At 41.9% G+C, this 14,588-nt stretch overlaps 1 long non-coding RNA gene and 2 pseudogenes across 1 annotated transcript in view; 1 reads left to right on the top strand and 2 right to left on the bottom strand.

The window, feature by feature from the left end:
- LOC111144689 overlaps nucleotides 1–5,647 on the bottom strand; it is a 62,145-nt gene extending 56,498 nt beyond the window's left edge. Inside the window, exon 1 of the long non-coding RNA XR_002640421.1 lies at nucleotides 5,482–5,647. This is a non-coding gene — a long non-coding RNA (uncharacterized LOC111144689). The remainder of the gene's footprint in view (nucleotides 1–5,481) is intronic.
- LOC111144688 lies at nucleotides 2,050–3,004 on the bottom strand (annotated as a pseudogene).
- Nucleotides 5,648–12,999: 7,352 nt separating the features above from the next.
- LOC111144978 lies at nucleotides 13,000–13,516 on the top strand (annotated as a pseudogene).
- The last annotated feature ends 1,072 nt before the right edge of the window (nucleotides 13,517–14,588 follow it).

The following is a 14,588-nucleotide window of genomic DNA, read 5'->3' as shown; positions in this document are numbered from 1 at the left end:
GCTTAAAAGCTGAGATCCGAATGACTAACGCAGGACAGAGAGCTTCCACCTTATAAACACTCAACTTACAAATGACCCAGACACACATTACTGCCCTGCCCCGGCCCCAACCCAGGGAGCTGCTATTGTCATGGACACCACTAGGTGCAGGAAGCCCACGGAAATGAAGATTTTATACAATCAGGGGATTCAAAATAAAAGGGAAAAATTGAGACAAGAATAGCTTTTTTTCCCAACCGTATCTCAAGTTTATTCACTTAACTCTGTTTTATTGCCTGAAATTCTGTATTATAGAGAGCCATGGTTAGTAAGCAGGGCTTTTAAAAAAAAACTACTACTCCCGGGGAGCCTGGGTGGATCAGTGGGTAAAGCCTCTGCCTTCGGCTCAGGTCATGATCCCAGGGTCCTGGGACATCCAGCTCTCTGGTCAGCAGGGAGCCTGACTCCTCCTCCTCTCTCTCTCTGCCTGCCTCTCTGCCTACTTGTGATCTGTCTGTCAAATAAATAAAAATCTTTAAAAAAAAAAAAAAAGACGACTCCCAATGGGAGTTTTTGTAATCTTCTATTACTTTCAGGCTAATTTTTCACTAATGATATGAGAGATTCTTAATGTCAGTGGGTTTATTTTTTAATGTCAATATTTTTAATCAGATAGAAAGATTGCCCTGATTTCCTACCAACCACAATAGGTAGTCAGCACCACAGGCAGTGTCTGGAGCAAGGGACATTCCCTTGTAAGTCTAATTCACAGCCACCATGTGTAGGAAACCCAATCACCATTTTTACGTTTAATGCAACAGGAAAAGAGCCCCCTGGAGTTCTTACTTAGGGATCTCTAAGATGGATGACATAGACTTGAGACAGTCCCAGCAAAGTCTACCCCCCTGGAGGAAGGCTAACCAAAGAAAGAGAAGCCAACAAAGAGAAGCTGATCTAAAAATTGTATAAGGAAACAGACACAGAGAAAGAGAAGGGGGGCAAAATCCTGAAGTCATTTGAACTTCTAGAAATTATGGACTTCCTAGTTACACAACCCAATACAGTCTTGATGTACTTAAGATACTCTGAACTGTGTTTTTTTGTCCCTTCTAAACAAAAACCCTAGAAGAGCTTCATTCTTGGACCCACTGGTTCACTTCCTGGTTTGTCTCTCCCTGACTACTCAGCAGGCATCCGCCTGGTTTCCCAAAGTAGTGACCTCTCTCCTCAGGTCCTTGTCTTCCAAAGGCAGCTCCAGGAATAAGACCGGCCGGTTCCCCAGGTCAGCTTCTCTCCCTGGAGCTGGCCTCTGAAGGGGGAATGCTATACTTCTAGGTGCAGCATCCCTTCCTAATTATGTGATCTGGACCCTTATTTTCTTCCTGTGTTGTTGGATACACCTTGAACAGTACTACATAGGATTCCAGAGATTTCTCAGCAGTTTTTGAAAACAGTGGACATACACCATGAAGGTCCCCAGAGCTGGGTTGCAAATACTTGCTTTGGTAGAGTTAAGTTGAACAGTGGAATACTATGGGTAACCAATGGGCATTTGTTTATTTCACTTCAGGTTTGAGCTAAGGTTTTTGCCAACTTTATTTCAATGTAGTTTGTGTAGTCATTTCCCAGAAATTATATGACCTTCTAGGATCTTTTTAGATTTTTTTTTTACATTTTATTACAAGTGGGGGGGGGACTTTAAAAAAAAAAAAAAGAAAAGAGAGAGAGAAACCACATTGAATTCTACCTTTCTTTTTTAAAAATATTTTTTATTTATTCATTTGAGAGAGAGAGCATACCTGAGCACGAGCACAGGCACAAGCAGGGGAGAGGGAGTGGGGACAGAGGGAGAGGGAGATGCAAACTGTCCACTGAACAAGGAGCCCAATGAGAGACTTGATCCCAAGACCCAGGGATCATGACCCGAGCTGAAGGCAGATGCTTAACCAACTGAGCCACCCAGGCGCTCCTAATTCTACCTTTCTAAAATAAGTATTTCCTTCCAGTTTGCACCTAATGTATTTTTTTTTTATTTTAAAAGTCAGAAAACCTTTTTTTTTATTCCCCTAAAGCTCTGCCATAGATTTTTAGCACATACCGATGGTCACTGGCTCTATGAGGTCCCTGTAGCTGGCAAACAGAGCCTAGCCATCAGCAGACCAGGCCAGAGAGGTACATTGGGGTGTTTCTGCCTTGCTGCTGGTACTGATAACTTCCTGCTTCAGTTCGTCTGCAGTGATCTTGCCTTCTGAGTCCCAGATCTTGATGCTGGGGCCCGTGGCCACACACAGCCCATGTCTGTTAGGACTGAAGCCCAGGACACTGATGATATCCCCACCACCTGGAGTATAAAGATGCTTGCCTTTCCTGAGGTCCCACAGCATGGTTTGGCTCCCTGTGCCTCCAGAAGCAGAGGGATCCATCCGGAGACACAGTCACAATGTCCAGGTACCCTGCGCAGCTGAAGAGATTAGTCTTCAGCTTGTAATTTGCCTCGTTCCATATATTGACCTACTTGTCCCAGCCATAGCAGGCAGTGATAGGGTCGCTGCTACCGGATGAGAAGCAGACACAAGTCACCCACTTCGAATGGCTCTCATCCTGGATGGTACATTTGCATACACCCAGAGTATTCTACCGCTCAATGGTTTTGTCTACGGAGCCAGAGACAATTTGCGGGGTTATCAGAGGTTAAGGCCCCACTAAGCACATCCTTGGTATGGCCTACAAATCTGTGTGTGGTGGTACCCATTGTAGATCCCAAAGTCGAAGGGTTCCACCACAAGAGTCTGAGAGGGCAAACTGGCCATCCGAGGAGATGACCCTGGGAAGCCCGCTGTGGATGCCCTAGTTAGTCTCCTCCCTGGTCAGCTTCTACATGATGATGGTCTTCTCTCGAGAGGCAGATGGTATCATGTCCAGGAACTGGGGAGGGGCGAGAATCCGCGTCAACCAGCCATTGTGGCCCTTGAGGGTACCACAAAGTGTCCTCTGCTCAGTCATGGCAGTGGCGACATCAGGTGTCCCCGTGGCAACAAGGATGGAGCTGGATGGCTCAGAGAGACTAGCACCAAAGCCACTCCAGCCACAGCCCTAGTGAGGAATAAAGAGCTGCATTGGATGTATCTCTATTTTTTCCTTATGTGGAATCCCAGTGATTTAATTGTCTGCTTTGTCACTTATATTAAAAAATAAAAGCTTTTCTCCATGCCTGGTCTTCATAAATGTAATTTAATAGCTATATAAGTAATACAATGGAACTGTAAACAGAAATATAATTTTAATTCTATTCTTTCCAACAGATATATAATTTACATGATATTCATAATTCATCTTATCAAGTTGCTAGACATTTTCATTTTTCCCATGGAAAGTGGGATTATTGGGTCAAAAATCTATGAACAGCTCTTGCTGTGTATTATATAAAATCCATTCTCAAAAGAATTATTCCAAGTCACTCTACCAGCCAAGTGTGGGTGCATGTGTATGGACATTTCACTTAACATGCAGGAGATCCTGTCTTTGGTACTATCATCTTATTTCTCTTTTTCTTATATAATAGGTATTACATGTTACTTTAGTGCATATCATATAAGTTAAAATCTGGATTTCAGAAGGAATAAGTAAGACTTAAGAAAGGAGAGAAAATGAAAGCTTCCAAGTGTGTAATTTTTCTGTTTCTAAATCTTTTGAAAGTTAGCACTATTAATATATACTATTTATAGTTCTTTCCCCTGTTTTAGACACTGTAACTTACAGAGAAGAATGTAATCTTGCATGGACATGCTATCCTACCAGTAAAGGCTGGTATTAAAGGCATTAAAACAAAGATGCAAATCTGTAATTTTATACTCCACCAAAAAAACAGGTATACCTGGTGAAAGACAAAGCTGTAAGGAACAGAAGGTAAGAGTCAGAGGAGGCAAAACCTAGAGATTTCATTTGAGAGGTTTTACAGAGTCACAACAAACAAAGGTCAATATTTATGAACGAATACCGTTCAAAAATATCCCAGATTTTTCTGATACTTGACGCATCTACCTTCCCTGCTCCAAGGTGTGAATCTGTCCTTAAGTATTCAAACTGTGAATCTAAAGGGTGCTTCCTTAGGAAGCAGTAACAGGCTGAGATGGGCTATGTGGCCCTTGAAGAGGACTCTGGAACAATCTTTAACTCTGGAATTCTGCCAAGAATGAGCCGCAGCTCTGGGTTAGACTTAGGACAATGAAGACTGAAATGACTGACACATTTAAACAGTTGTGGTCAGACTGCAAAGCTGAGCAGCCCTAAAATAGCTTGCATGCAAACTTGATAGACTATTTTCAACTCCTTGCTTGTTTATCAGAGTATGTAGTTTTCATTAAAGCACACAGCAGGTTCTGTGATGATTATATAATAATATATGATTATATATTCCAAATGCCAGACTCTAAACTCTTGGATTTCTACAATTCACCCATAGGATTTTGTTGTTAAGTATATATAACAAAAAAAAAAAAAAAAAAAAATTAGAAAAAGACAATTTTAATCAAAAATTATTCTATAATTATTCTACAAGAGTATTGAAGGTAATATATGTGAAATACTTAGTACATTCAACTCTTCATTCATTCAACAAATTTTTACTGAGTACTTATTAGGCATTAGAAATTCAGTGATGCATAAATGTCCTTGCCCTCTGGGAACATACATTTTCAGAGGTGAACAAGAGAAGGCAGACAAATAAATAGTAAATAATTAAACTAATAAATATAATTTATATAACAAAAATTATGGTGAGTTTTCAAAGATCGCATAAAGAAATGAAATGCAAGATGACAAAGCTGAGGAGGTGGGAAGATCCTAAACGAGATGGCACTTTGCACTTTACAGAGCCTATCATTTCCAAGATCTGCGCAGCCCTTGCTTCTTCCTCTGGCCTGCACCAGTCTACAGCCCTGCAACGCCCCCACCCAGCGTGCATAGTACACCGTCATGCGTAAACACTCCCCTTTTCTGATGACCCCAAGACTTAGCTCAGTATTATGAGACTAGAAAACCCTACTTTGTGTTTTTTCTTGTAAGATTTTATTTATTTATTTGAGAGAGAGAGTGAGAGAGAGTTCACAAGCAGAGAGGAAGGGTAGAGGGAGACGCCAACTCCCGGCTGAGCAGGAAGCCTTATGCGGGACTTGATCATGACTTGAGCTGAAAGTAGATGCTTCACCAACTGAGCCACCCACATGGCCCTAGAAAACCCTACTTTAAAGAAACTGCAGGCAATAGGCCCTCCTAGCTGCCCCAAATGATACTTAGTTATTGAAAGTGCAGCTTGACATTTTTTTCCACTCACCGTTTTAATCTCTCCTAGCACATTAACCAAAAAACAAAAACAAAAAACAAAAAACAAACCACTGAACAAAGAGCACTTGAGAGAAAGAGTAGCTAACTTTAAACACACAGAGAGAAAAAACTTGGGGGTAGAGGAGGTAATCTAACTCTACTTCTCAGGGCAGTACTCACCAACTCAAAAGAAAGCAGAAAAATCTCTTCTGGGAACTTGCACCTGGAGGCTGCTTTCAGCAAGTCTCTGGGAGAAGGAAGGTTCAGGAAGCCCAGCAATGGGGATCACACCAACTGCACACATCTCCCCAGGGCTGAGAGGGTGAGGAGGAGGGGCAACTTCCGGCTTTGACTCCCACACACTCCCACCTGTGGTGCTTGAATACATGGATGAGCAAGGTGGCCTTGTTGTCTCGCATGAAAACCAAGAGTCGCGTTGTAGTTCTGTAACTCTGCCCCCAAGGAACAGGTCTTAATTTTTTATTCTGGCAAAACTTCAGATAAAATGAAGTCACAGAAAAGAGCTCAAAGATGCCATAGATTCTCGTTGGCTCTTTCTGGCCACAGCTTAAAGAGATACCCATGAGGCCTCCTTAATTGGACTCACTTGGGATGATTGAACCTTAAAGAGGAAGCAAATGAGTAACAGGTTTAGTTTTTGTTTTTAAATAATATGCAGTCACCAAGAAAGAACTACAATTCAATTTAATCCCATTAATTACCTAGAGGGCTTGTTAAAAGTAAGATTTATCCAGAACCCTCGGGTTCTTAGATGGTCTGGTAAATCCACTGATAGAAACATACAAAAACCATGTCTTCACTCAAAGAAACAAATGCCAAAGTGTGATATTTGGGGCTTTGACACTTAGTGGGAGAGGTCCTGGGACAGCCCCCGACCTCACCTCTAGACAGGCTTTTGATTCAATCCGCGTGAGACAAGCATTGCTGGTGGAGAGTGCTGATGATGCAGCTGCCACTAATGTAAACATACCTTGGTCATTTGTAGGCTATGTATGCAACCCGGGTTGGTTTACAGACAACAAAAAGACCAAAAATTAATTTATAGCTGTGGGATAAAAATGTAATTAAGAAGATTTTTTAAATCTGTCATTCCCAAGCATAGCAGCCACCCCAGCGGTGTCTGGCTTACAGTTGCCAAAGGATCTGCTGCTTGTGTCTTGGGCCGTGTGGGTGGGCGTTAAGGATCCCATATGGTACGATGCTCATTTCTGCATTCGAAGCAGACAGCAGGTGGACTGCCTTCCGACCGTCTAACAGGCAAAACCACTACAAATTCCAAAATCTGGTGGGCAATGTAAAGCCTTGAGTGGAAGGGCACTGAAGGAGAAATTAGCACTTCCTATATGACGATGATATGATGATGATAACACTCTAATGGTAGAGTATTTGAGATTATTAAATAAATGTATTTCTAGTCACAGTTAACTCTAGCTCCCGATTGACTTATCACTGTCATACCAAGAGCCATGAGTGTAAAGATTACCTTTCTGGGGTGCATGGGTGGCTCAGTGGGTTAAGCCTTTGCCTTCAGCTCAGGTCATGATCTCGGGGTCCTGGGATTGAGCCCCACATCGGGCTCTCTGCTCATCGGGAAGCCTGCTTCCCCATCTCTCTCTGCCTGCCTTTCTGCCTACTTGTGATCTCTCTCTCTGTGTCACATAAATAAAATCTTTAAAAAAAAATTTACCTTTCTGCCATTCAAGTTGAGCAAAGAGGTTGAGTGGCATAAATGCAGTCCCCATAGAAAAGAGGAGGAAGGAGAAAGCCTGTTCTGCTCAGTACCTGGAAATCATGGGTAAGTGTGGGGAGGCAAAGTAAATTATCTGCCATGTGAACTGACTGGTCTGGGAGCAAAAGATTATTATATAGGTTTGACTAAAAAAACAAAATCAAACGAAATTTTTGACACACTCCCCAACTAGAATATTAGAATGAGACCTCTACGCAAAGGACTCTGCCAACCTCTGGCAAAGTGTTCAGATGGGTGGGTTGAGTGAATGTAGAAGAAAAGACAGTGCTCCTTGTTCCCTACAGTGTGTGCCTGGTGTGCAAATAATCCAGAAAGATGGGATACCTGGGTAGCTTAGTTGGTTAAGCGTCTGCCTTTGGCTCAAGTCATGATTCCAGGATCCTGGGATCGAGTCCTGGATCTGACTCCCAGCTCAGCACAGAGCCTGCTTCCCCTTCTGCTCCTTCCCTCTACTCATGCTCTCTCACTCTCTCTCAAATAAATAAATAAAATCTTAAAAAAAAAAAAAAAGAGCACTAGGAGTATCTTTTGTTCTAACATTTGGTCTTTGACCCCATACCTAACACAGGGCTCCTAAATCCCTTGGAATTTTCTAGATGAATGTTTTTTGTTCTAATGAGGTGACTCTTGATGGGCTCTTGAATGGGTAGTTAGTCACCAAAAAGACCAAACCATGATAAGAAGCTTAGAATTTTGTGTCCCACCCCACTTTCTCCAGATAGGGGAGAAGGGCTGAAAATGGAGTTAATGATCAATCATTCCTCACCTGGGGAAGCCTCCATAAAAATCCCAAAAGCATGGGGTGTGAAGAGCACATAGAGGTCCTAGAAGAGTGGCTGGCCAGAGGGCATGGAAATGCCATGCTCCTTCCCACACACCTTGTCCTACACATGCCTCTCCTTCATCTGGATGTCCATCTGCATCTTTTATCATATCTTTTTATAATAAACTGATAACCAGGAAGTAAACTGTTTTCCTGAGTTCTGTGAGCCACTCTAGCAAATTAATTGAACCCAAGGAGGGGGTTGTGAGAACTTCTGGTTTAGAGAGTGGGGGTCAAGTACAGGTGACAACCTGGGCTTTCGAGTGGTGTGTGAGTAGTGTCGGGACAGTTGCAGGGTTGAGTTCTTAACCTGTAAGATCTGATTCTACCTCCAGGTGGATAGTGTTTCAACTAGTTAAATTATAGGACATCCAGGAGATGTTGCAGAGAACTGCTTGGTGAAGGAAAACTCCCACACAGCTGTGTCAGAGGTGTTGTGAGTGAGGCAGCAACCTGAGAGGAAAAGAGAATTGTAAGAGGAAGACAGGTTTTCTTTATACCTCCTTTGGGGAAAATATAGGGTAAGGGGGCAATAGCTCCATTATGAAGATGGATTTTTGACTGGCTAAATACTTCCTTGGAAGTCTTTCAAAACCAGAAGACAGTAACGTGGTTTCTTCCACCCCCTCAGAACAGCCCTCTGCTATCTAGCAGTGGGTTATGAGAAAGATCTCTTACAGGAAGTAAAGAAACTACATTTTCTTTGCACATCTAGATGAAATGTACAAATCATTGTATAATAAGTACTATTATTATCCCCCCTTTTACAGGTGAAGAAATTGAGGCATAGAAAGAGTAAGTAAATTTCTCAAAGTCAGTGATGGGGTGAGGATTTGAAGTCAAGCACTCAAGATGTAGAACCCACACTCTTAACCCCTATACTGTGAATTCTCAAAACCTTCCTCTTGTATGTTATACGTTTTAAAGAGCTTCCTACATAGGTTGCTATTAATTTGACCAACAACAACTCTGAAATTACATTGTTTGATGACAAAAGAACCTATTTATATAAATTGTGCATATATTCTTATACATAGAGAATTATCTTTCATGATATTCACAAGGAGATGGAGAATTGTTGACCCTGGGTTGTAGAACTTGGAATGATTTTTAAATTTTTCTTTATTCTTTCCTTTTTAATTGAAATTTTTATAAGATTATGGCTTTGCTTTACAAGTAGAAAATACAGTGAGGCTTGTATTAATCAGGAGAGAATTGGCTTCACTACAATAATAAATCTCAAAAACTCAGTGGCCTAACACATGCAATTTTCTTTTCTGCTGCAGATTTGGCAGCTTCCTTTTGAATCATAACTCAGCAATTGGATCTACTTCTTACAGTTCCACCACTTCAATCAATCCTTGGTTTCTAGAGTCATAGAGGTAAAGGATAAAGGAGAATGAAGACTTTATAACTGCTCTTAAATGCCTCCATTGGCCCAGAACCGGTCATGTGACCTCACAAACTATAAGGGGTGGGAAGTGTAGTCTATCCTGTGCCCCAGAAGGAAGGAACTGGACAAAGGAAATACAAGTAGTCTCTATCATAGTATGAATTCCACTGTAAGAACTTAATAAAAGAGCATGGCCTCCAGAGTCAGGCTGCCTGGGTTCGTATCCCAGCTTAGGCACTGACTGACTATGTGACTTTGAGCAAGTTATTCAACTTCATTGTGCTTATTTCCTCATCTGTCCAATGAGGAGAGCAGTATTGCTGTGCAGATTAGATGAGGTTGTATGTTGACAAGCACAGTAGATTGTTCACAGAGATGACCATGCCTTCCCATTTGCACCATGATTTTTCCTCTCCCCCCATAAAAGTATACAGTTTATCACCATACCCTTGGATCTGGGTCTACCTGTAATTTGCTTTGATAGATAGAATGTCATGGAAGTGATATGTGGCATTTCTAAGCCTAGAATCCAATGATCCTTGCAGCTTCTGCTCTTACTTCTTGAAATTCTGCCCTGGAGCCTCCAGATGAAGAAGCCTGGCCTGGCTACTAGAGGATAAGAGGTCAGTGAAGGAGAAACAAGCTGTCCTAGTGGTGGGCCCTTATACCAAGCAGCTAACAGCTACCACCAATTGCCAGACATAGGAGAGAGGACAAGTTAGGCTATCAGAGCTTCCAGATTAATTTACAGCCACATGCATAACCACAGGCGTGAAAAGCAGAAAAACCATTCAGCGAAGTCCATCCCAAATTGTTGACTCACAGAATCCTGAGTAAATAAAAGGGTTGTTTTAAGCTACTAAGTTTAGCACAGTGTCTGTCACAGCTTCATCACACGGCTTAACACAGTACCTACCTGACACATAATAAGTATTGAATAAATGTCAAATGGTGTTATCACTTCTTCATCTAATTTTAATCTCATAATATTTATAAAAGGGAGCAGAGATTTCTAATCTCATTTCATAGGTGAGGAAATGAAGGCTCAAAGATGGTAAATAATTTGTCTGGTATCACAGAGTCCTTAAGGAGTCAACTGAGCATTTCAGATTTGACCTTGTAAATCCTTCTCCAGTGAAGGCCTATTCTCCACAAATAAATCCTTTTATGAATAGGAATAGGAACCACAGTGGAATATCTGCTCCTATGGTTTTTAATTTACTAATTTCCCAGCAAAGCGCATAATCAGGCACCCAGTGCCCTAGTATTTCTTTTTTATTTTATGATTTTATTTATTTATTTGAGAGAGAGAGAGAAAGCACAAGCTGGGGAGGGGAGGGGCCAGAGAGAGAAGTAGACTCCCCACTGTGCAGGAAGCCCAACAGGGGGCTGGATCCCAGGACCCTGGGATCATGATCATGAAGGCAGACTCTTAACCAACTGAGCCACCCAGGCACCCCCCAAATATTTCTTGTTAATGACCTTTAGTATCTGTAGCATCAGGTTGAACTTTAGAGAAAAGTAAGTAATTTTTTTTAATGGCAAAAAAAAAAAAACTAGTTGTTTTGTTTTGTTGTTTTGTTTTGGAGAAGACTTGAAAAAGATGATCTCTTTGAAATCAGAAATGAGATTTGTAGGACATCCATCAACAGTGATCAAAATTCCCTGAGAATGAGTTCTACTACTTTAGTGATAGACCCCACTGACCTGTCAATCCCAAGTATCCACAACTTTCTAAATATACTAGTTCCTCACCAATATCTGCAACCATATTTTTGGTCATGCATGTATCTCCATGATTTTTAAAAGTTCTTGCTCTCTCCCAGTTGAAGGATGAGTTCTTTTTTTTTTTTTTAAAGATTTTATTTATTTATTTGATAGAGATCACAAGTAGACAGAGAGGCAGGCAGAGAGAGGAAGGGAAGCAGGCTCCCCGCTGAGCAGAGAGCCTGACGTGGGGCTCGATCCCAGGACCCTGGGATCATGACCTGAGCCGAAGGCAGAGGCTTAACCCATTGAGCCACCCAGGCGCCCCTGAAGGTTGAGTTCTATTCCATTGAGCCAACAGAGATCTATTTCTTCCACATGTAAATATTTCTAATCCTCCTAACTCTGCCAAAGTAGACCTGCAAATATAGCTAAATCATCTCTTCCATTCATTCCCTCATAAACAATTCTTTGGGAAGTCCTATGGACTTTACCTTCCAACTCTACCCCAAGTACAACGCTGCTCACTATCTCAGCTATTACAACCCCTTGTCTAAGATATCAATGTCTTTAACTTGAATTAGCGGTAGCCTCTAACTGCTTCCACTCTCTCTAGAACAGTAACTTTTTGCAATGATGGCAATGTTCTATGCCTACACTTCCAGTGGAAGCATTCTATGCCTACACTTCCAATACAGCTGCCAGTAACCACATGTAGCTATTTGAAATGTGTCTGGTGTAACTTGGGAACTAAATTTTAGTTCATTTTAATTGATTTAAATTTGAATAACCACATAAGACTAGTGGCTACTATATTGGACGACACAGATAAAGGGCATGAGTCTAATTATGTAATTTGCCTGTTGAAAATCCTCCACTGCAATTAAGAAAAAATACAAAGTTTCTGCCTGGCTTACAAGGTCTCTCATGGCCTGGCCCTACCTACTCTCTTCCCCTAGGTCAGTGCAAGGACCTTCTTCATGTCTCTTGAATACATCAAGTTCACCCTTTCTGACATCTGTTCTTCCTTCTTCAGTGGATCTTCACATAATTGACTCCTTCTTCTCATTCCGGTCTCACTACTCAAAAGTTACTTCTTCAGAGAACTTTCTCTAGCCATCAACCCGAAAGTCTCCCCTAAATCCTATTCTATTCAACACATTATAAATCACATGTTTATAGCATTTATCATTAACTGAAACTATCTCTCAAGTGTATTTATTTCCACATAATTGTTTCTAGCTTTGATTGTGTCCTCCACAAGAAAAAAAGGGCTACCAAATGCAAAGACTTGGCTTATTTATCACCATCCTAGTGTCTTGATGAATCAGGGAATCTGGGCTCTTGAGGTGAGAGCCCAATGATAATACCAGTGGCATAGTGTTTCTTTGACTATTACATGTTGAGGGTATTACATGTTGTTTTTCCTATGACTTAGCACTTACTGAATGCAGCCAGCATGTCCTGAAAAAACAAAAACAAAAACAAAAATACGACCTGGTGGATGAGCTTAGACCTACTCTGAGAAGGTAGGAGAGCTACTGAAAGCATTTAGCCTTTCTTTCTCTTTCTCTGTAAGATTCTGACTCTCTCTTCTAACTAGTGGCCAAAGAAAAACCTCTGGTGAGAATGAAATCATGAGCAGTCTCCCACTTTCTCTCATCTCTTGGAACACAGTGAATGTGAATGAAAAATCTCAGGAAGAATTTTCAAAAGCTTGCTGCTCGGGTACCAACCTTTGAGAGAAGCTATGGATTGATGGCTGCCTGTGAGGAGGTCTCCAGAAACTGCAGCAACTTTCCAGGTGAGCTCATGATGCTGGTAATGAGACACTGCTGACACTCACAGCTGCGTTTGAGCTCCAACCCCGGCACTGACTCCCCTGGAAGCTCTCTGATTTCCTGGAGGATCTTTCACAGGGACATACCACACTTACCAAACTTTTCCTCATCTAAAAAACCCAGACTAGGGCACAGAGGGTGGTCACGGCGGTCGCAGTGGGCAATGGCAGGTGGCAATGGCAGAATTTTGGCTACCAGAGTATTTAGCCTAATTGGCAAGTGAACAATTTCCACCTCAGTGTGTGTTGGAGCACATGGAGACATCATGAAGAGTGAAAACTATGCTCTTCTGAATTACGTTGACTGGCGTGACTACTCTCTGCCCTATGTGGCCTACGTCAAGAACCTCTCTGCCAGCCAGAAGGAGAAGAGGTCTTGAAAGAGAAGCAGAAGGATCCCTAGAGTGGCCTCTCCATTGATGAAAAAGTTGAATGGTACTGCATCAAGTTCAACAAGAGCTTTACTGAAATGAAGAGGAACACGAATGAGTGGAAGACAGTTGGGGGCATGTTCTTCATCAGCTTCGCCGCTCTCATTCTGATTTGGGAGAAGCACTATGTGTACGGCCCCATCCCGCACACCTTTGAAGAGGAGTGGGTGGCCAAGGCACCAAGAGGATGCTCGACACAAAGGTCAGCCTGATTCAGGGCTTCTCAGCCAAGTGGGACTACGACGAATGAGTAGAATGAGTAAAATGAGTAGAAGAACTAGGAGCCCACCACTCACTTAGCTGAACCTCACCTTGTTCTGCCACCTCCACGCAGCTCAGCGTCTTCACTGGAAACCACTGTGTTATAGCACCAGCGCTAATAAATGAGCAGTCTATGTGGGGAAAAAAAAAAACAACAAACAAAAACCAAAAAACCCAGACTAAAGATGAAACAAAATAAAGCCTAGCAATTTGGTATTTTAGTCATGTTCTTTCATGTGTCTGTACCTATAAGGCAGGTTCACACAGAGTGGCCATGAACTGGTTAAACAGCAGAATTCCTGACTTCTTCTGTAATCAGCGAGAAATGTCTGGGAGAGTTTCACAGAATTAGGACTTTGGTGCAGAGAGGAAAACATTTCAAGTCAAGGATTCATTCACTCATTCATCAACTCCTCCATTCATTCATTTCATGCAATAAAGATTTAGGGAGCTCCTGCTATGTGTCAATAACTCTGCAGGCTGTGGGGAAACAGAAATGAAAGCAAGGTAACCAGTGGTTTTTGACCTGAGACAATTCTCTACCACATTTTTGATAAGAGACCAGCCCTTCCCCAGCATGGCAGCACTGGCCAACTGCAGTGCTCCATTCCTCCGGCCTTAGTGACTTTCCTTTCAAGAATTTTCTTCTGGGACTAATAGCAAAGACTGTCATTTACCTCTGGGGACACCATTCTGAAAACCTAGTACCATCATGGCCAAAAGATTCATCATGTGGGGGAACAATGTCTGCAGTAGGAGTGAAGGAAGCCACTACACAGCCTGAAGGAGTGTGAGGGGTAAAGAAAGAGAAGAAGAGAGAAGAGTAGGGAGAGGAAGGAAGACAGGGAAAGAGTAAGGGGAGTAAAAGTAAGACCACTTGGTATTATTTTCTGCCTGGATCATTATGCCAGATACAGCACCAATCCTCCCTTTAAAAAAAAAAAAAATCAATTTCATAATCCTCAGATAATTAATATTGTCCTCCTCCCATACCTATATTTCTTTTTTCTTACAATGATTTCAATTACCTGCAACTGAGAGAATTTAGATGAAACCAGAGA

This window comes from Enhydra lutris, unplaced genomic scaffold (genome assembly GCF_002288905.1).
Source record: "Enhydra lutris kenyoni isolate GAN:26980312 unplaced genomic scaffold, ASM228890v2 scaffoldscaffold12, whole genome shotgun sequence".
Classification (NCBI taxonomy): domain Eukaryota; kingdom Metazoa; phylum Chordata; class Mammalia; order Carnivora; family Mustelidae; genus Enhydra; species Enhydra lutris.
This window is presented reverse-complemented; position numbering and strand designations above follow the sequence as displayed.